At 48.3% G+C, this 20,170-nt stretch overlaps 1 pseudogene; it reads right to left on the bottom strand.

Annotated features, from left to right (window-relative positions):
* Positions 1 to 233: 233 nt before the first annotated feature.
* LOC112249471 overlaps positions 234 to 20,170 on the bottom strand; it is a 135,857-nt pseudogene continuing 115,920 nt past the window's right edge.

The following is a 20,170-nucleotide window of genomic DNA, read 5'->3' as shown; positions in this document are numbered from 1 at the left end:
TCAATTCAGTTCAATTCATTTTAAATAACTTTATTATTTGACTCCAAGTTGTGTCTGAGAAGGTTCACAAATTCACCGGGAAAGGAAATGACATCAAAAATGTTATTTTCGTCCTCTTCTTCATCCTTCTTCCTTCCAATGAGATTCCTTCTACAAAGGCCTGAGTTTAACACGGCTTCCATTTGGAGTTCAGTATTCTATTCCGGTCCAGAGGGTAGGAGTGTGACACAGAGACACATCAGAAATGTTCTCTTCCTGCCAACATTCCCAAATCCTCAACCTTCACAGATCTTCATGGATGGAACAATCATCCCGGGAATCACTGCTTGTGGGAAGAGAGGAAGGGGAGCGAGACAGAGAGGTATATGGAGAGAGAGAGAGAGAGAGGAAGAGAGAGAGAGGTAGAGAGAGCGAGAGAGCGAGAGATAGAGAGAGAGAGAGGTAGAGAGAGAGAGAGGTAGAGAGGTAGAGAGAGAGAGAGAGGGAGAGAGAGAGAGAGAGAGGTAGAGAGAGCGAGAGAGAGAGAAATAGAGAGAGAGAGAGAGGTAGAGAGAGAGAGGTAGAGAGGTATAGAGAGAGAGAGGTAGAGAGAGAGAGAGCGAGAGAGAGAGAGAGAGAGAGATAGAGAGAGAGAGGTAGAGAGAGAGGTAGAGAGGTAGAGAGAGAGAGGTAGAGAGGTAGAGAGAGAGAGAGGTAGAGAGGAGAGAGAGGTAGAGAGAGAGAGGTAGAGAGAGTGAGGAAGAGAGAGAGAGAGAAAGGTAGAGAGCAAGGGAGAGAGAGAGGTAGAGAGAGCGAGAGAGCGAGAGATAGAGAGAGAGAGAGGTAGAGAGAGAGAGAGAGGTAGAGAGGTAGAGAGAGAGAGGGAGAGAGAGCGAGAGGTAGAGAGAGAGAGAGAGAGAGAGAGGTAGAGAGGTAGAGAGAGAGAGGTAGAGAGGGAGAGAGAGAGAGAGGTAGAGAGGGAGAGAGAGGTAGAGAGAGAGAGGTAGAGAGAGTGAGGAAGAGAGAGAGAGAGAAAGGTAGAGAGCAAGGAGAGAGAGAGGTAGAGAGAGAGGTAGAGAGGTAGAGAGAGAGAGGTAGAGAGGGAGAGAGAGGTAGAGAGAGAGAGGTAGAGAGAGTGAGGAAGAGAGAGAGAGAGAAAGGTAGAGAGCAAGGGGAGAGAGAGAGAGAGAGAGAGAGAGAGGTAGAGAGGTAGAGAGAGAGAGGTAGAGAGAGAGAGGTAGAGAGGGAGAGAGAGGTAGAGAGAGAGAGGTAGAGAGAGTGAGGAAGAGAGAGAGAGAGAAAGGTAGAGAGCAAGGGAGAGAGAGAGGTAGAGAGAGAGGTAGAGAGGGAGAGAGCAAGGGAGAGAGGGAGAGAGAGAGAGAATGACAAAAAGAAAGAAAGAGAGGGAAACAGAGAGGTCAGTCTGTGTTTCATCAGAACAGTCACATAACAGCAAATGTGTTCCAGCATCTGGTGTACAAAGAACTCTCTCTCTCGCCCTTTTCTCGCCCCTTCAAAACCATAACATCTCTCTGTGTCTCAGCCAACATGGAACACACAGGCTGCAGTTGAAACAGCTCATTGTGTTTTCAGAATCTCTTCATGCTATATTCTGTGGTCTAACCAGCTCTTCCAAGGCTGCGTCACATGGCCCCCAACTCCTTATGGAGTGCACTAGTTTTACCCATGGCCAAGTAGTGCACTATGGTGCCATTTAAGGCCTGTTAACTTCTATTGTGTTCACTGGTGTACCACACACCCCTGCACGGGCTCTGTTTTTATTAATGGCTTGTTAACATATATTTTAGTGACAATTTATAAGGAAATATAAATTGGAATACTGTGTGGAACTCTCTCATAGTGCCAACATGAAGACAACACAGTGATGTGTTGTTGACCCTGTATTGATTCCTGTCCCACTCATTCTAAGCTTATGTCCTGTCTCCAGCTCAGTGGGATTAATAAAGGACCTGTGTGTGTATGTATATATGTGTGTGTGTGTGTGTGTGTGTGTGTGTGTGTGTGTGTGTGTCTGAGCAGCAGACCGATGGCCAGGTCACTGTGGTCAGCTGTCATCAACATGTAGAGAGAAAGAGCAGAGAGAAGAAGAGAGGAAAAGAGAGAGAGGGAGAGAGAGAGAGAGAGGGAGAGAGAGAGAAGAAGAGAGGAAAAGAGAGAGGGAGAGAGGGGAAGAGAGAGGGAGAGAGGGGAAGAGAGAGGGAGAGAGGGGAAGAGAGAGAGGGAGAGAGGGGAAGAGAGAGGGAGAGAGGGGAAGAGAGAGAGAGAGAGGAAAAGAGAGAGAGGGAGAGAGGGGAAGAGAGAGGGAGAGAGGGGAAGAGAGAGGGAGAGAGGGGAAGAGAGAGGGAGAGAGAGGAAAAGAGAGAGAGGGAGAGAGGGGAAGAGAGAGGGAGAGAGGGGAAGAGAGAGGGAGAGAGAGAGAGAGGGAGAGAGAGAGAGAGAGAGGGAGAGAGGAAAAAGAGAGGAGAGAGAGGGAAGAGAGAGGGAGAGAGGAAAAGAGAGAGAGGGAGAGAGGGGAAGAGAGAGGGAGAGAGGGGAAGAGAGAGGGAGAGAGGGGAAGAGAGAGGGAGAGAGAGGGAAAAGAGAGAGAGGGAGAGAGGGAAGAGAGAGGGAGAGAGGGGAAGAGAGAGGAGAGAGGGGAAGAGAGAGGGAGAGAGGGGAAGAGAGAGGGAGAGAGAGGAAAAGAGAGAGAGGGAGAGAGGGGAAGAGAGAGGGAGAGAGGGGAAGAGAGAGGGAGAGAGGGGAAGAGAGAGGGAGAGAGAGGAAAAGAGAGAGAGGGAGAGAGGGGAAGAGAGAGGGAGAGAGGGGAAGAGAGAGGGAGAGAGAGAGAGAGGGAGAGAGAGAGAGAGAGAGGGAGAGAGGAAAAGAGAGAGAGGGAGAGAGGGGAAGAGAGAGGGGAGAGAGAGAGGGAGAGAGGAAAAGAGTGAGAGGGAGAGAGAGAGAGAGAGAGGGAGAGAGGGAGAGAGAGAGATAGAGAGAGAGAGGGAGAGAGGGGAAGAGAGAGGGAGAGAGAGAGAGAGAGAGGGAGAGAGGGAGAGAGGAAGAGAGAGAGATAGAGAGAGGGAGAGAGGAAGAGAGAGAGATAGAGAGAGGTTGAGGAAGAGAGGAATAGAGGGAGGGAGGGAGAGAGAGAGAGGGAGAGGAAGAGAGGAAGGAGGAAGGGAAAGAGAGAGAGAAAGAAAGAGAAGGAGAGAGGGGAAGAGAGAGGGAGAGAGGAAAAGAGAGAGAGGGAGAGAGGGGAAGAGAGAGGGAGAGAGGGGAAGAGAGAGGGAGAGAGGGGAAGAGAGAGGGAGAGAGAGGAAAAGAGAGAGAGGGAGAGAGGGGAAGAGAGAGGGAGAGAGGGGAAGAGAGAGGGAGAGAGAGAGAGAGGGAGAGAGAGAGAGAGAGAGGGAGAGAGGAAAAGAGAGAGAGGGAGAGAGGGGAAGAGAGAGGGAGAGAGAGAGAGAGAGAGGGAGAGAGGAAAAGAGTGAGAGGGAGAGAGAGAGAGAGAGAGGGAGAGAGGGAGAGAGAGAGATAGAGAGAGAGAGGGAGAGAGGGGAAGAGAGAGGGAGAGAGAGAGAGAGAGAGGGAGAGAGGGAGAGAGGAAGAGAGAGAGATAGAGAGAGGGAGAGAGGAAGAGAGAGAGATAGAGAGAGGTTGAGGAAGAGAGGAATAGAGGGAGGGAGGGAGAGAGAGAGAGGGAGAGGAAGAGAGGAAGGGAGGAAGGGAAAGAGAGAGAGAAAGAAAGAGAAGGAGAGAGGGGAAGAGAGAGGGGAGAGAGAGAGAGAGAGGGAGAGAGGGGAAGAGAGAGGGAGAGAGAGAGATAGAGAGAGGTTGAGGAAGAGAGGAATAGAGGGAGGGAGGGAGGGAGGGAGAGAGAGAAAGGGAGAGGAAGAGAGGAAGAGAGGAAGGGAGGAAGGGAAAGAGAGAGAGAAAGAAAGAGAAGGAGAGAGGGGAAGAGAGAGGGAGAGAGAGAGAGAGAGAGGGAGAGAGGAAGGGAGGAAGGGAAAGAGAGAGAGAAAGAAAGAGAAGGAGAGAGGGGAAGAGAGGGCAAGAGGAAGAGAAGAAGAGTAGCAGTCATATCCATCATCTCACTGTCGGTAGTTCAGCACCTCTATCAACTTGTATGGACCTTACGGCAGTAGATAGACCTTACGGCAGTAGATAGACCTTACGGCAGACTAAAGCAGTAGATAGACCTTACGGCAGACTAAAGCAGTAGATAGACCTTACGGCAGTAGATAGACCTTACGGCAGACTAAAGCAGTAGATAGACCTTACGGCAGACTAAAGCAGTAGATAGACCTTACGGCAGTAGATAGACCTTACGGCAGACTAAAGCAGTAGATAGACCTTACGGCAGACTAAAGCAGTAGATAGACCTTACGGCAGACTAAAGCAGTAGATAGACCTTACGGCAGTAGATAGACCTTACGGCAGACTAAAGCAGTAGATAGACCTTACGGCAGACTAAAGCAGTAGATAGACCTTACGGCAGACTAAAGCAGTAGATAGACCTTACGGCAGACTAAAGCAGTAGATAGACCTTACGGCAGTAGATAGACCTTACGGCAGACTAAAGCAGTAGATAGAGCCACTGCCTGTTCACCCCGCTATCATCCAGAAGGCGAGGTCAGTACAGGTGCATCAAAGCTGGGACCGAGAGACTGAAAAACAGCTTCTATCTCAAGGCCATCAGACTGTTAAACAGCCACCACTAACATTGAGTGGCTGCTGCCAACACACTGACACTGACTCAACTCCAGCCACTTTAATAATGGGAATTGATGGGAAACGATGTAAATATATCACTAGCCACTTTAAACAATGCTACCTTATATAATGTTACTTACCCTACATTATTCATCTCATATGCATACGTATATACTGTACTCTATATCATCGACTGTATCCTTATGTAATACATGTATCACTAGCCACTTTAACTATGCCACTTTGTTTACATACTCATCTCATATGTATATACTGTACTCGATATCAGCTACTGTATCTTGCCTATGCTGCTCTGTACCATCACTCATTCATATATCCTTATGTACATATTCTTTATCCCCTTACACTGTGTATAAGACAGTAGTTTTGGAATTGTTAGTTAGATTACTTGTTGGTTATTACTGCATTGTTGGAACTAGAAGCACAAGCATTTCGCTACACTCGCATTAACATCTGCTAACCATGTGTATGTGACAAATAAAATTTGATTTGATTTGATTTGATAGACCTTACGGCAGTAGATAGACCTTACGGCAGACTAAAGCAGTAGATAGACCTTACGGCAGACTAAATCAGTAGATAGACCTTATGGCAGACTAAAGCAGTAGATAGACCTTACGGCAGACTAAAGCAGTAGATAGACCTTACGGCAGACTAAAGCAGTAGATAGACCTTACGGCAGACTAAAGCAGTAGATAGACCTTACGGCAGACTAAAGCAGTAGATAGACCTTACGGCAGACTAAAGCAGTAGATAGACCTTACGGCAGACTAAAGCAGTAGATAGACCTTATGGCAGACTAAAGCAGTAGATAGACCTTATGGCAGACTAAAGCAGTGGTTCGCACATGTTTCACTGTTTCCCTGCTGTGACCAACCTAAAGGATTTAGAGGTTTTCTTATGACCCACAAAGTCAATGCAACGGGCCACTCTGAAGGGAAAAACTATTACACTATTTTCAGCTAGCTTAGTATTAGCCGCAACACCCCACTTGTTCCCTCTGATCATATGAGAAACAACTAGACTAGAAGAAGACAAATAAAGAGGAAGGGAAATCCTGTGGACAAGGAGAGAAAACCCTGTGGTTGGCATGATGGTTGGAGTGAAGCATATAATCTACAGAAGACCATGAAAGGGAGGAGAAGAGAAAGAGGGATGGGTGATTAAATGGAGTGAGAGAGAGAGACAGAGAGAGCTAACATACTTCAGGAGAAGGCCAGACCCTGAAGAGAGCTGGAGGAGGAGTACTTGCTAGAGTCCACAAAAGACTGATCTACTGGAGGGGAGGAAGAGAGGGAGACAAAAATAGAAATACAGGGGGTCAAGATGGAAGAAGTAGAATAGGGGAAAGTAGGACAGGAGGGTAAAGAAAACAACAACATTATTATAAAAGGGGATGGGGGTATGGAGAGCGGTATAGAGCTGGATTGACTCTAGCTAACTCACCAACAGACCATAGACTAATTACTGCCTCGCTAACATGATAACTAGCTAACAAGCTAAGCAGCCAACAAGCTAAGCAGCCAACAAGCTAAGCAGCCAACAAGCTAAGGAGCCAACAAGCTAAGCAGCCAACAAGCTAAGCAGCCAACAAGCTAAGGAGCCAACAAGCTAAGCAGCCAACAAGCTAAGCAGCCAACAAGCTAAGGAGCCAACAAGCTAAGCAGCCAACAAGCTAAGCAGCCAACAAGCTAAGCAGCCAACAAGCTAAGCAGCCAACAAGCTAAGCAGCCAACAAGCTAAGCAGCCAACAAGCTAAGCAGCCAACAAGCTAAGCAGCCAACAAGCTAGCTCACCTTGCAGTCCGTTAGCAATAGCGCTGGTGCAGGTGAGTGGAGGGGAGGTCTGCGGCCGTACAACGGGGGCGAAGGCGCTCTTCTGTTTGACCGCAGCAGACACCATGTTGGCCGGAGAGAAGGAGAAGATGCCTGAAGAACTACTGCAGTTGGATGAAAGATTGGTGGTGGATGCCATGGTGGGACTGGAGGGAACGACTGGAGGGGAGGGGGGGAGGGCAGGAAAGAAATGAGGAAAATGGAGGAGACAGGGTTAGAGAGAGGGACGAGAACAGAGGAGGGGGAGGCGAGAGGAACAGAAGGGGACTGGTCAACAGATGAAAACAGGAGGGATAACAGGACTCAGTTCAGCTGTTATAGATCTTACAGACACCAGGACTCCGTTCAGCTGTTATATACTTTACAGACAACAAATCAAATCACATACACATATTTAACAAATGCTATTGCATGTGTAGCGAAGTGCTTGTGTTCCTAGCTCCAACAGTGCAGTAGTATCTAACAGTGCAGTAGTATCTAACAGTAGTATCTAACAGTGCAGTATTATCTACCAGTGCAGTAGTATCTACCAGTGCAGTAGTGTCTAACAGTGCAGTAGTATCTAACAGTGCAGTAGTATCTACCAGTGCAGTAGTATCTAACAGTAGTATCTAACAGTGCAGCAGCATCTAACAGTAGTATCTAACAGTGCAGCAGTATCTAACAGTGCAGTAGTATCTAACAGTGCAGTAGTATCTAACAGTAGTATCTAACAGTGCAGTAGTATCTACCAGTGTAGTAGTATCTACCAGTGCAGTAGTGTCTAACAGTGCAGTAGTATCTAACAGTGCAGTAGTATCTACCAGTGCAGTAGTATCTACCAGTGCAGTAGTGTCTAACAGTAGCAGTAGTATCTAACAGTGCAGTAGTATCTAACAGTGCAGTAGTATCTAACAGTAGTATCTAACAGTGCAGTAGTATCTAACAGTGCAGTAGTATCTAACACAGTAGTATCTAACAGTGCAGTAGTATCTAACAGTAGTATCTAACAGTGCAGTAGTATCTAACAGTGCAGTAGTATCTACCAGTGCAGTAGTATCTAACAGTGCAGTAGTATCTAACAGTGCAGTAGTATCTACCAGTAGTATCTAACAGTGCAGTAGTATCTAACAGTGCAGTAGTATCTAACAGTAGTATCTACCAGTGCAGTATCTAACAGTGCAGTAGTATCTAACAGTAGTATCTAACAGCAGTAGTGTCTAACAGTGCAGTGTCCAACAGTGCAGTATCTACCAGTGCAGTAGTATCTAACCAGTAGCAGTAGTATCTACCAGTGCAGTAGTGTCTAACAGTGCAGTAGTATCTAACAGTGCAGTAGTATCTAACAGTGCAGTAGTATCTAACAGTGCAGTAGTATCTAACAGTCGTATCTAACAGTGCAGTAGTATCTAACAGTGCAGTAGTAACATCTAACAGTAGTAGTAGTATCTAACAGTGCAGTAGTATCTAACAGTGCAGTAGTATCTAACAGTAGTATCTAACAGTGCAGTAGTGTCTAACAGTGCAGTAGTATCTAACAGTGTAGTAGTATCTAACAGTGCAGTAGTATCTACCAGTGCAGTAGTATCTACCAGTGCAGTAGTGTCTAACAGTGCAGTAGTATCTACCAGTGCAGTAGTATCTAACAGTGCAGTAGTATCTAACAGTGCAGTAGTATCTAAAACAATTCACATCAATACACATACATCTAAAAGTAAAATAATGGAATTAAGAAATATATAAATAGTAGATTGAGCAATGAGTGCTATTGACTAAAATACAGTAGAATAGAATACAGTATATACCAATGAGATGAGTAAAGCAGTATGTAAACATTATTTAAACATGATTAAAGTGACTGGTGTTCCATTATGAAAGTGGCAAGTGATTCCAAGTCTATGTACAGAACCAGTCAAAAGTTTGGGCGCATCTAGTCATTCCAGGTTTTTTCTTTAATTGTACTATTTTCAACTTTGTAGAATAATAGTGAAGACATCAAATCTATGAAATAACACATGTAGTAACCAAAAAAGTGTTAAACAAATTAAAATATATGTTATATTTGAGATTCTTCAAAGTAACCACCCTTTGCCTTGATGACAGCTTTACACACTCTTGGCCTTCTCTCAACCAGTTTCATGAGGTAGTCACCTGGAATGCCTTTCAATAAACACGTGTGCCTTGTTAAAAGTTAATTTGTGGAATCTATTTCCTTTTTAATGTGTTTGAGCCAATCAGTTGTGTTATGACAAGGTAGGGGTGGGTACAGAAGATAGCCCTATTTGTTAAAAGACCAAGTCCATTTATGGCAAGAACAGCTCAAATAAGCAAAGAGAAATGACAGTCCATCATTACTTTTACACTGTTTGTATTAGGCCATATTCCCAGTCACCTCGCCATGGTTAAATGCGGTGGTTCGTGTTTTCAGTTTTGCGCAAATGCTACCATCAATCCACGGTTTCTAGTTTGGGTAGGTTTTAATAGTCACAGTGGGTACAGCATCTCCTATACACTTACTGATGAACTCAGTCATCATATCTGTGTATTTTTCGATGTTATTCTCAGAGGCTACCCGGAACATATACCAGTCCGCGTGATCAAAACAATCTTGAAGCAGGGATTTCAATTGGTCAGACCAGCGTTGAATAGACCTTAGCACGAGTACATCCTGTTTGACTTTCTGCCTTTAGGAAGGGAGGAGCAAAATGGAGTCGTGATCTGATTTGCCGAAGGGAGGACGGGGTTAGGGCCTTGTAGGTATTTCGAAAAGTTGAGTAGCAGTGGTCCAATGTTTTCCCAGCGCGAGTACTACAGTCAAAGTGTTGGTAGAACTTTGGTAGCGTTTTCCTCAAATTTGCGAGGTGATGATTATATTATTTTTGTATAAAACATTAACCTGAGGTTGTAAGAATGTTCTTAGAACACATTTATTTGGTTATTTTAAAGGTTCCCAGAATGTTTCTTTAGGTTGTGGGAACATTGTGGGGATATGACAAGATATAGGTTTCAAAACACTAAAACTGTCCAGTTATGCTGACATTCAGATAATGTTTGTATCAGGGTGCAGAAAACATTCCTTTGATGTTGCAAGAATGTTGACAGAGCAGCCTTTTTTAAAGGTTCCCAGAACTTTTAATTAGGTTCTGGGAACATTGTGGATACATTACAAGAGATAGGTACCCAAAACACAAAATATGTTCAGTTACATTTTATAGCTCTGCCCGTCCTGACAAACCCCCACCACAAGCACGTAAAGTCATAAGGCCCGTCCCAAATGACAGCCTATATAGTGCACTCGTTTTGACCAGGGCACATAGGGCGCTGAACAAAAGTAGTGTAGTGTGTAGGGAATTAGTGACCTTTTGGGACGCAACCCATTAATCCATTTAAGGGGATCTAACAAATCAATTAATGACAATTGGAAGTACTAAGCCGGCCAGCAGGAAGGTATTGATCAAAAGTGTCTGTGTAGTGTGTGTGTGTGTGTGTGTGTGTGTGTGTGTGTGTGTGTGCCTGCATGCATGCGTGTCTCCCTGTGTGTGTTTGATTGAAAGTGTCTGCTGTCATCGCTGGGCCGTTTGAGCATGTTCAAATTCGTGTTAACATCGAAGAGAATCAAAGAGCTGGAATTGAATTGCTTCTCCTGCAATTAGTTTATTGATTTAATTAAGCGTCTTTAATGTAGGGGGGAGGAGGAGAGAGAATGAGAACAGCCATTATACACAGCTGGGGGAGGAGGAGAGAGAATGAGAACAGCCATTATAGACACAGGAGGAGAGAGGAAAACAGCCATTATAGACAGGAGGAGAGAGAATGAGAACAGCCATTATAGACAGCTGGGGGAGGAGAGAGACTGAGGACAGCCATTATAGACAGCTGGGGGAGGAGGGGAGGACAGCCATTATAGAGACTGAGACTGAGGACAGCCATTATAGACAGCTGGGGGGGGAGAGAATGAGAGAGCTGAGAGACAGCCATTATAGACAGCTGGGGGGGAGGAGAGAGGACAGCCATTATAGACAGCTGGGGGAGGAGGAGAGAGACTGAGGACAGAAGGAGAGAGGACAGCCATTAGCTGGGGAGGAGAGAGAGACTGAGGACAGCTAGACAGCTGGGGGAGGAGAAGAGAGACTGAGGACAGCCATTATAGACAGCTGGGGGAGGAGGAGAGAGACTGAGGACAGCCATTATAGACAGCTGGGGGAGGAGGAGGACAGCCATTATAGACAGCTGAGAACAGCCATTATACACAGCTGGGGGAGGAGAAGAGAGACTGAGGACAGCCATTATAGACAGTCTGTTCTAACACACCGATAAAAGGTGGTCTTAAAGAAACCGATGGTCTTTCACTGCCCCTTTCTTTTTCATTGTACTTTTCTCTCTTCTATACCTCTCTCTCTCTCTTTTGGCAATCTATCTTTCTTAAATCCATTGTTATATATTTCGAGAGGTACAGTATAGGCATTTACTGTAGGGCATGGGATGTAGGGCGCAGGGTATAATGTGGAGGGTTTAGTGTGTTACTCACTAGCGTAGGATATAGTGTGGAGGGTTTTTATTGTGGCACTCAATGGTATAGGGTACATAGTGTGGAGGGTTTAGTGTGTAGTGTGGAAAGTGTAGTGTGGTACTCACTAGCATAGGGTGAGTTGGTGGCTGACCCGTTGAGGAAGTTGGGTGAGGTTCCTAGCGTGGTCATGCCAGAGTTAGTGTAGCCGTTCATGCTAGTGGAAACAGAGCTGTAGCTGGTCTGCTGTGGAGTGGTGCTGGGGACATAACCATGAGGAGATGCACTGCTGCTACTCCTACTGTAACCTAGAGGTAGAGAAGGAGAGGAGAGACATGGGGAGTCAGGGGTAGAGAGGGAGAGAGGGGAGGAGAGAGAGAGGGAGAGGAGGGGGGAGAGAGTGATACAGAGAGAAGGGGGGTTAAGGGGGGGAGAGAGAGAGACAGAGAGGAGGTGGGATTGGGGGTAAAGAGGAGGAAGAGAGGAGGTGTGGTTGGGGGAAAGAGAGGAGAGACAGAGAGGGGTGGGATTGGGGGTAAAGAGAGAGGAGAGAGAGAGGATGTGGATTGGGGGAAAGAGAGGGAGAGACGGGAGAGGAGGGGGGTGGGATTGGGGGTAAAGGAAAGAGAGGAGAGAGAGAGGAGGTGGGGTGGTTGGGGGGGGGAAAGAGAGGAGAGACAGAGAGGGGTGGGATTGGGGGTAAAGGGGGAGAGAGAGAGGAGGTGTGGTTGGGGGAAAGAGAGGAGAGACAGAGAGGTGGGATTGGGGGGAGAGAGAGAGGAGGTGGGATTGGGGGGGGAAAGAGAGAGGAGAGAGAGAGGAGGTGTGGTTGGGGGGGAAAGAGAGGAGAGACAGAGAGGGGTGGGATTGGGGGTAAGAGAGAGGAGAGAGAGAGGAGGTGTGGTTGGGGGGGAAAGAGAGGGAGACAGAGAGGGGTGGGAAATAGAGAGAGGAGAGAGAGAGGAGGTGGGATTGGGGGGGAGAGAGGAGAGACAGAGAGGGAGAGAGAGCGGGAGAGGAGGGGGAGAGAGTGATACAGAGAGAAGGTGGGGTTAAGGAGGAAAGAGAGAGGAGAGAGAGAGGAGGTGGGGTTGGGGGTAAAGAGAGGAGAGAGAGAGAGAGGTGGGGTTGGGGGTAAAAGAGAGGAGAGACAGAGGTGGGGTTGGGGGGGGAAAGAGAGGAGAGACAGAGAGGGAGAGAGCGGGAGAGGGGGAGAGAGGGATACAGAGAGAAGGTGGGGTTGGGGGTAAAGAGAGAGGAGGTGGGGTTGGGGGTAAAGAGAGAGGAGAGAGAGAGGAGGTGGGGTTGGGGGTAAAGAGAGAGAGAGAGAGAGAGTGGGGTGGGGTTAAAGAGAGAGGAGAGAGAGAGGAAGTGGGGAGGGGTAAAGAGAGAGGAGAGAGAGAGGAAGTGGGGTTGGGGGTAAAGAGAGAGGAGAGAGAGAGGAAGTGGGGTTGGGGGTAAAAAGAGAGAGGAGAGAGAGAGGAGGTGGGGTTGGGGGTAAAAGAGAGAGGAGAGAGAGAGGAGGTGGGGTTAAGGAGGAAAGAGAGAGGAGAGAGAGGAGGTGGGGTTGGGGGTAAAGAGAGAGGAGGTGGGGTTGGGGGGTAAAGAGAGAGGAGAGAGAGAGGAGGTGGGGTTGGGGAAAAGAGAGAGGAGAGACAGAGAGATAAATAAAGAGAAATCAAGAGAGAGACAGAGAAAAATATAATTATGAGAGGAAAAATAAAACAGACAAGTCGTTTTCATTCACTACACAAAAAACATGTAAATTCCTGGTTCCTGTGTTTTGGCTCACCCTGATTGGCTATCTGTGTGACCTCTGACCCGGGGAAGGAGTTGACGGCCATCATGCCGGCGTGGACGGAGCCGCTGCCCATCCCAGTCAGCTGGTTGTGGCTGCGTGGCAACGTTGTGTACAACGCCTCTGCCATGTCTGCTGCCCGCTTCAGAATCATCTCCTGAGAGAGAGACATGTTGGAACCGTCATATAATGGAATAGAAAAGAATGTGGTCTCCTGAGAGAGAGAGACATGTTGGAACCGTCATATAATGGAATAGAAAAGAATGTGGTCTCCTGAGAGAGAGAGACATGTTGGAACCGTCATATAATGGAATAGAAAAGAATGTGGTCTCCTGAGAGAGAGAGACATGTTGGAACCGTCATATAATGGAATAGAAAAGAATGTGGTCTCCTGAGAGAGAGAGACATGTTGGAACCGTCATATAATGGAATAGAAAAGAATGTGGTCTCCTGAGAGAGAGAGACATGTTGGAACCGTCATATAATGGAATAGAAAATAAAAGAATGTGGTCTCCTGAGTGGTGCAGCGGTCTAAGGCACTGCATCACAGTGCTAGAGGCATCACTACAGACCCGGGTTCGATCCCTAGTTCTGAACCCTCCCCCCCACCACCAACATAGCTCAGGCGGTAGGAAGCTCTCTCATCCATTTATATGCAAATGATACAGTCTATTACTCAGCTGGCCTCTCCCCAGATTATGTGTTAAAGGCTTTTTTTTGTATCCAACTAACTTTCTTTGCCCCTGACCTAGTTCTGAACATGGCTAGAATGTCCTTCTCTCAGCACATACCCAAGCGGCAGTCTAAGGTTAAATCTAGACTTGGTTTCCTCTTTCGTAATCACTCTCCTTTCACCCCAGCTGCCAAACTAACCCTGATTCAGATGACCATTCTACCCCTGCTAGATCAGAGATCGGTAGGTAATGGTGCTCTCGAGCGGCTAGATGTTCTTTACCATTCGACCATCAGATTTGCCACCAATGCTCCTTATAGGACAGATCACTGCACTCTATACTCCTCTGTAAACTCGTCATCTGCAAGACCAACTGGTTGATGCTTATTTATAAAACCCTCTTAGGCCTCACTCCCCCCTATCTGAGATATCTACTGCAGCCCTCATCCTCCACATACAACACCCGTTCTGCCAGTCACATTCTGTTAAAGGTCCCCAAAGCACACACATCCCTGTGTTGCTCCTCTTTTCAGTTCGCTGCAGCTAGCGACTGGAACGAGCTGCAACAAACTGGACAGTTTTATCTCCATCTCTTCATTCAAAGACTCAATCATGGACACTCTTACTGACACTTGTGGCTGACTTGCATGATGTTGGTTGTCTCTACCTTCTTGCCCTTTGTGTTGTTGTCTGTGCATAACAATGTTTGTACCATGTTTGTGCCACTACCATGTTGTGCTGCTGCCATGTTGTGTTGCTACTGTGTTGTTGTCATGTTGTGTTGCTACCATGCTGTGTTGTCATGTGGTGCTGCCATACTGCGTTGTTGTCTTAGGTCTCTCTTTTGACTCTTGGTAGGCCGTCATTGTAAGTAAGAATTTATTCTTAACTGACTTGCCTAGTGAAATAAAAGTTCAATAAAAATAGATAAATTAAAAGATACTGAGAGGAGGGAGAGGCAAAACATGGTTAATAGATTCATCAAATGTTTTCTGTCCTCCTCCTTACTTCCCCTTCCACACCTCCACTTCTCCCACTGTCAGCACGAGGGGTGGGGATCTGTGTTTCTGCATGTGTGGGAACATTTTGTGTGTGTGTATATATGTGTGTCTCACCTGGTTGTTGTGTGGCATCCCGTACAGCGCTTCTACCAAGTCTGCCGCTCTCTTTAGAATGACTTCCTGTGGAGGAAGAGAGAAAAGGAGGGGGTGAATACGGAACTCTTCCCAGGACTTTACTCCATTTTATTACACATTGTGCTATGAATGCAGGATTGAGGGATGGAAAGAAAGAGAGAGAGAAGAAGAGAAATGTGCAGATCCCAACCACTGGTTATTATCTAGGCAGTATGCAAAAAAGTGTGTGAGAGAGAGAGCCTACCTCTGAATAAAACACGAGTTTCTCTCTCCATCATTGAACCATCAACAAGCAATCCTGTCTACATCTCCCCTCAGACTAACCTCTCAATCCTGTCTACATCTCCCCTCAGACTAACCTCTCAATCCTGTCTACATCTCCCCACAGACTAACCTCTCAATCCTGTCTACATCTCCCCTCAGACTAACCTCTCAATCCTGTCTACATCTCCCCTCAGACTAACCTCTCAATCCTGTCTACATCTCCCCTCAGACTAACCTCTCAATCCTGTCTACATCTCCCCTCAGACTAACCTCTCAATCCTGTCTACATCTCCCCTCAGACTAACCTCTCAATCCTGTCTACATCTCCCCACAGACTAACCTCTCAATCCTGTCTACATCTCCCCACAGACTAACCTCTCAATCCTGTCTACATCTCCCCTCAGACTAACCTCTCAATCCTGTCTACATCTCCCTCAGACTAACCTCTCAATCCTGTCTACATCTCCCCTCAGACTAACCTCTCAATCCTGTCTACATCTCCCCACAGACTAACCTCTCAATCCTGTCTACATCTTCCCTCAGACTAACCTCTCAATCCTGTCTACATCTCCCCTCAGACTAACCTCTCAATCCTGTCTACATCTCCCCTCAGACTAACCTCTCAAAGGATCACCCATCAATTTAACACACCACATCACTAGCTGACACACTGACAGGAGGCTGTGGAGTGTCATAGGCAGGCTGTGGTGTGTCATAGGTAGGCTGCACAGCCTACACAGCCTGCACAGCTGCACAGCCTGCCTATGACACTTCACAGCCTGCCTATGACACTGCACAACCTGCCTATGACACCGCACAGTCTGCCTATGACAATCTGTCTATACTTGTAGTAGTCTGTAATCTGCGTTCCCTAATCTCTGCCCTGTGATTATCCTATCAACCCCCGTCACCTAAAACAATATACACAAACCGTGTATGTGTATGTGTGAGTGTGTGTGTGTGTGTGTGTGTGTGTGTGTGTGTGTGAGAGTGTGTGTGTGTGTGAGAGTGTGTGAGTGTGTGTGTGAGATGTAGACAAGCACGGAGCATGTGTGTGCTCTCACTTCGACATACTGCTTTTCAATCAGCCCCCTGAACTCACACAAACACACACACACACACACACACACTCGAAGGACATGCCAGGAGGGTCAGCAAAGCAATAAAGAGTGTGAAGCGCCGTCAAAGGTGCTAAATTCACTCAATGATGGGAATTCTGCTTCTGTGTTACCTTCCCATTACTAGATGTATACAAGAGAGAGGGGGAACGGGGGAAGGAGAGAGAGGGGGAGCGGGGAAGGAGAGAGAGGGGAGTGTGTGGGGAAGGAGAGAGAGGGGAGCATGTGGGGAAGGACATAGCTTTTCAGGGGGAGCGGGGGAAGGAGAGAGAGGGGGAGCGGGGGACAGAGAGAGAGGGGAGCAAAGGGGGGAAGGAGAGAGGGGGAGGGGGGGAAGGAGAGAGAGGGGGAGCGGGGGAAGGAGAGAGAGGGGAGCGGGGGAAGGAGAGAGAGGGGAGCGGGGGAAGGAGAGAGAGGGGGAGCGGGGGAAGGAGAGAGAGGGGAGCGGGGGAAGGAGAGAGAGGGGAGCGGGGGAAGGAGAGAGAGGGGAGCGGGGGAAGGAGAGAGAGGGGGAGCGGGGGAAGGAGAGAGAGGGAGCGGGGGAAGGAGAGAGAGGGGGAGCGGGGGAAGGAGAGAGAGGGGGAGCGGGAGAAGGAGAGAGAGGGAGCGGGGAAGGAGAGAGAGGGGGAGCGGGGGAAGGAGAGAGAGGGAGCGGGGGAAGGAGAGAGAGGGGGAGGGGGAAGGAGAGAGAGGGGGGGGAGGGGGAAGGAGAGAGAGGGAGCGGGGGAAGGAGAGAGAGGGAGCGGGGGAAGGAGAGAGAGGGGGAGCGGGGGGAAGAAGAGAGAGAGGGGGAGCGGGGGAAGGAGAGAGAGGGAGCGGGGGAAGGAGAGAGAGGGGGAGCGGGGGGAAGGAGAGAGAGGGGGAGCGGGGGAAGGAAGAGAGAGAGGGGGAGCGGGGGAAGGAGAGAGAGGGAGCGGGGGAAGGAGAGAGAGGGGGAGGGGGGAAGGAGAGAGAGAGGGGAGCGGGGGAAGGAGAGAGAGGGGAGCGGGGGAAGGAGAGAGAGGGGGAGTGGGGGAAGGAGAGAGAGGGAGCGGGGGAAGGAGAGAGAGGGGGAGCGGGAGAAGGAGAGAGAGTGAGAGAGAAAGAGATATGTATGGGGGGGTGAAATGGGTAGATAGAGAGTGGAGTCCTATCTCGTCAGTCCGCTCTAGGTGATTGAGAGACATGGGGTCCCAGGGAAGATAAGTGGATCTTTAGTATGTATGCTCTCTCTCTCCTCTCCCTGCTTTCCTTTCTTTTCCTCAATGCCCCATGCCTCCCAGGGATGACTAGATGGACGGATGGAGGGAGGAGAGGAGGAGGAGGGGAAATGAGGAAAGAGTATTAGGGCACAGACAGAACCCCCACTGTGTGCTATAAAGAGGAGAGCACTACTCCTCCCTCCCTCCCTCCCTCCCTCCCTCCCTCCCTCCCTCCCTCCCTCCCTCCCTCCCTCCCTCCCTCCCTCCCTCCTTCCCATCTCTTCATCTCAGTATCTTTATCCCCTAAGTCTCTCCCATCTCCATTTCTCTCTCTATCTCTGTCTTTTCTCTCTCTCTCTCTCTCTCTGTCTTTATGTCTCTCTCTCTCTCTCTCTCTCTCTCTCTCTCTCTCTCTCTCTCTCTGTCTTTATGTCTCTCTCTCTCTCTCTCTCTCTCTCTGTCTCTCTCTCTCTCTCTCTTTCTTGTCATCCCCTGTTCTGTCTGTCTGTTTAGTCCTGGGGTCTGTTGAGTTAGTAAAGTGATTATGAGGACTGGGGTCCAGAGTCACTCAAAAGATAATCACAGAAATGTTGTTAGCTGCTCTATGTCCATAGATAGTACCGCTTACCGTAAAACATTTCCTGGACTGTGTGTGTGTGTGTGTGTGTGTGTGGGCGTGCATATGGTGTGTGTGTGTGTGTGTGTGTGGGCGTGCATATGTGTGTGTGTGTGTGTGTGTGTGGGCGTGCATATGGTGTGTGTGTGTGTGTGTGTGTGTGTGTGTAGGGACTCTTCCTGTAAAGGCTGTGAGGGCCTGATATAAACAGGAAGGGAACCTGATCCAGACCTCTGGCCTGCTGTCGTCTGGCGGTCAACGGAATCATTAGCCACACCAGACGGAACCTTGACAAACCAGACGGAACCTTGACAAACCAGACGGAACCTAGCCACCAGCCAGATGGAATTTAAGGAGGGAAGATTCATTTAAGACCCTTTTTTAAGTAATAATATGTAGAGGGGACACCTGTTTCAGAGGATACAGGAGACAAGTTCATACTGAGTCTATGTCCAAATGACACCCTAATCCCGATTTAGTGCACTACTTTTGATCTAATGGACAGTTGTCAAAAGTAGTGCACTGCATAGGGAATAGGGTACCGTTTGGAACACAGTTCTTGTTTCTCTGCAGTGATTAAGTTCAGTTGTTGCCAGAAGCGCGGTCAACAACACATTGTTGTTAGCTCAATAAAGACTCAATAGAGGTGAAATGAACAACCAGGCCTGCCTGCTACCTACCTACCGACCAACGTACCTACCGACCAACGTACCTACAGACCTACCTACCTACCAGTGGAGGCTGCTGAGGGGAGGACAGCTCATAATAATGGCTGGAACAGAGCAAATGGAATGTCATTAAACACATGGAAACCACATCGATGGCTCTGAACGAACTTTATTTAACTCTCTGCAAACTGGAAACAATTTATCCGGAGGCTGCATTCATTGTAGCTGGGGATTTTAACAAGGCTAATCTGAAAACAAGACTCCCTAAATTTTATCAGCATATCGATTGCGCAACCAGGGGTGGAAAGACCCTGGATCATTGTTACTCTAACTTCCGCGACGCATATAAGGCCCTGCCCCGCCCCCTTTCGGAAAAGCTGACCACGACTCCATTTTGTTGATCCCTGCCTACAGACAGAAACTAAAACAAGAAGCTCCCACGCTGAGGTCTGTCCAACGCTGGTCCGACCAAGCTGACTCCACACTCCAAGACTGCTTCCATCACGTGGACTGGGAGATGTTTCGTATTGCGTCAGACAACAACATTGACGAATACGCTGATTCGGTGTGCGAGTTCATTAGAACGTGCGTTGAAGATGTCGTTCCCATAGCAACGATTAAAACATTCCCTAACCAGAAACCTTGGATTGATGGCAGCATTCGTGTGAAACTGAAGGCACGAACCACTGCTTTTAATCAGGGCAAGGTGTCTGGTAACATGGCTGAATACAAACAGTGCAGCTATTCCCTCCGCAAGGCTATCAAACAAGCTAAGCGCCAGTACAGAGACAAAGTAGAATCTCAATTCAACGGCTCAGACACAAGAGGCATGTGGCAGGGTCTACAGTCAATCACGGACTACAGGAAGAAACCCAGCCCAGTCACGGACCAGGATGTCTTGCTCCCAGGCAGACTAAATAACTTTTTGCCCGCTTTGAGGACAATACAGTGCCACTGACACGGCCTGCAACGAAAACATGCGGTCTCTCCTTCACTGCAGCCGAAGTGAGTAAGACATTTAAACATGTTAACCCTCGCAAGGCTGCAGGCCCAGACGGCATCCCCAGCCGCGCCCTCAGAGCATGCGCAGACCAGCTGGCCGGTGTGTTTATGGACATATTCAATCAATCCCTATACCAGTCTGCTGTTCCTACATGCTTCAAGAGGGCCACCATTGTTCCTGTTCCCAAGAAAGCTAAGGTAACTGAGCTAAACGACTACCGCCCCGTAGCACTCACATCCGTCATCATGAAGTGCTTTGAGAGACTAGTCAAGGACCATATCACCTCCACCCTACCTGACACCCTAGACCCACTCCAATTTGCTTACCGCCCAAATAGGTCCACAGACGATGCAATCTCAACCACACTGCACACTGCCCTAACCCATCTGGACAAGAGGAATACCTATGTAAGAATGCTGTTCATCGACTACAGCTCGGCATTCAACACCATAGTACCCTCCAAGCTCGTCATCAAGCTCGAGACCCTGGGTCTCGACCCCGCCCTGTGCAACTGGGTTCTGGACTTCCTGACGGGCCGCCCCCAGGTGGTGAGGGTAGGCAACAACATCTCCTCCCCGCTGATCCTCAACACTGGGGCCCCACAAGGGTGCGTTCTGAGCCCTCTCCTGTACTCCCTGTTCACCCACGACTGCGTGGCCACGCACGCTCCAACTCAATCATC

The sequence above is a fragment of the Oncorhynchus tshawytscha genome, linkage group LG08 (genome assembly GCF_018296145.1).
Source record: "Oncorhynchus tshawytscha isolate Ot180627B linkage group LG08, Otsh_v2.0, whole genome shotgun sequence".
In the NCBI taxonomy this organism is placed as follows: domain Eukaryota; kingdom Metazoa; phylum Chordata; class Actinopteri; order Salmoniformes; family Salmonidae; genus Oncorhynchus; species Oncorhynchus tshawytscha.
Note: the sequence above shows the minus strand (reverse complement) of the source record. Positions and strands in the feature narration are given on the sequence as shown.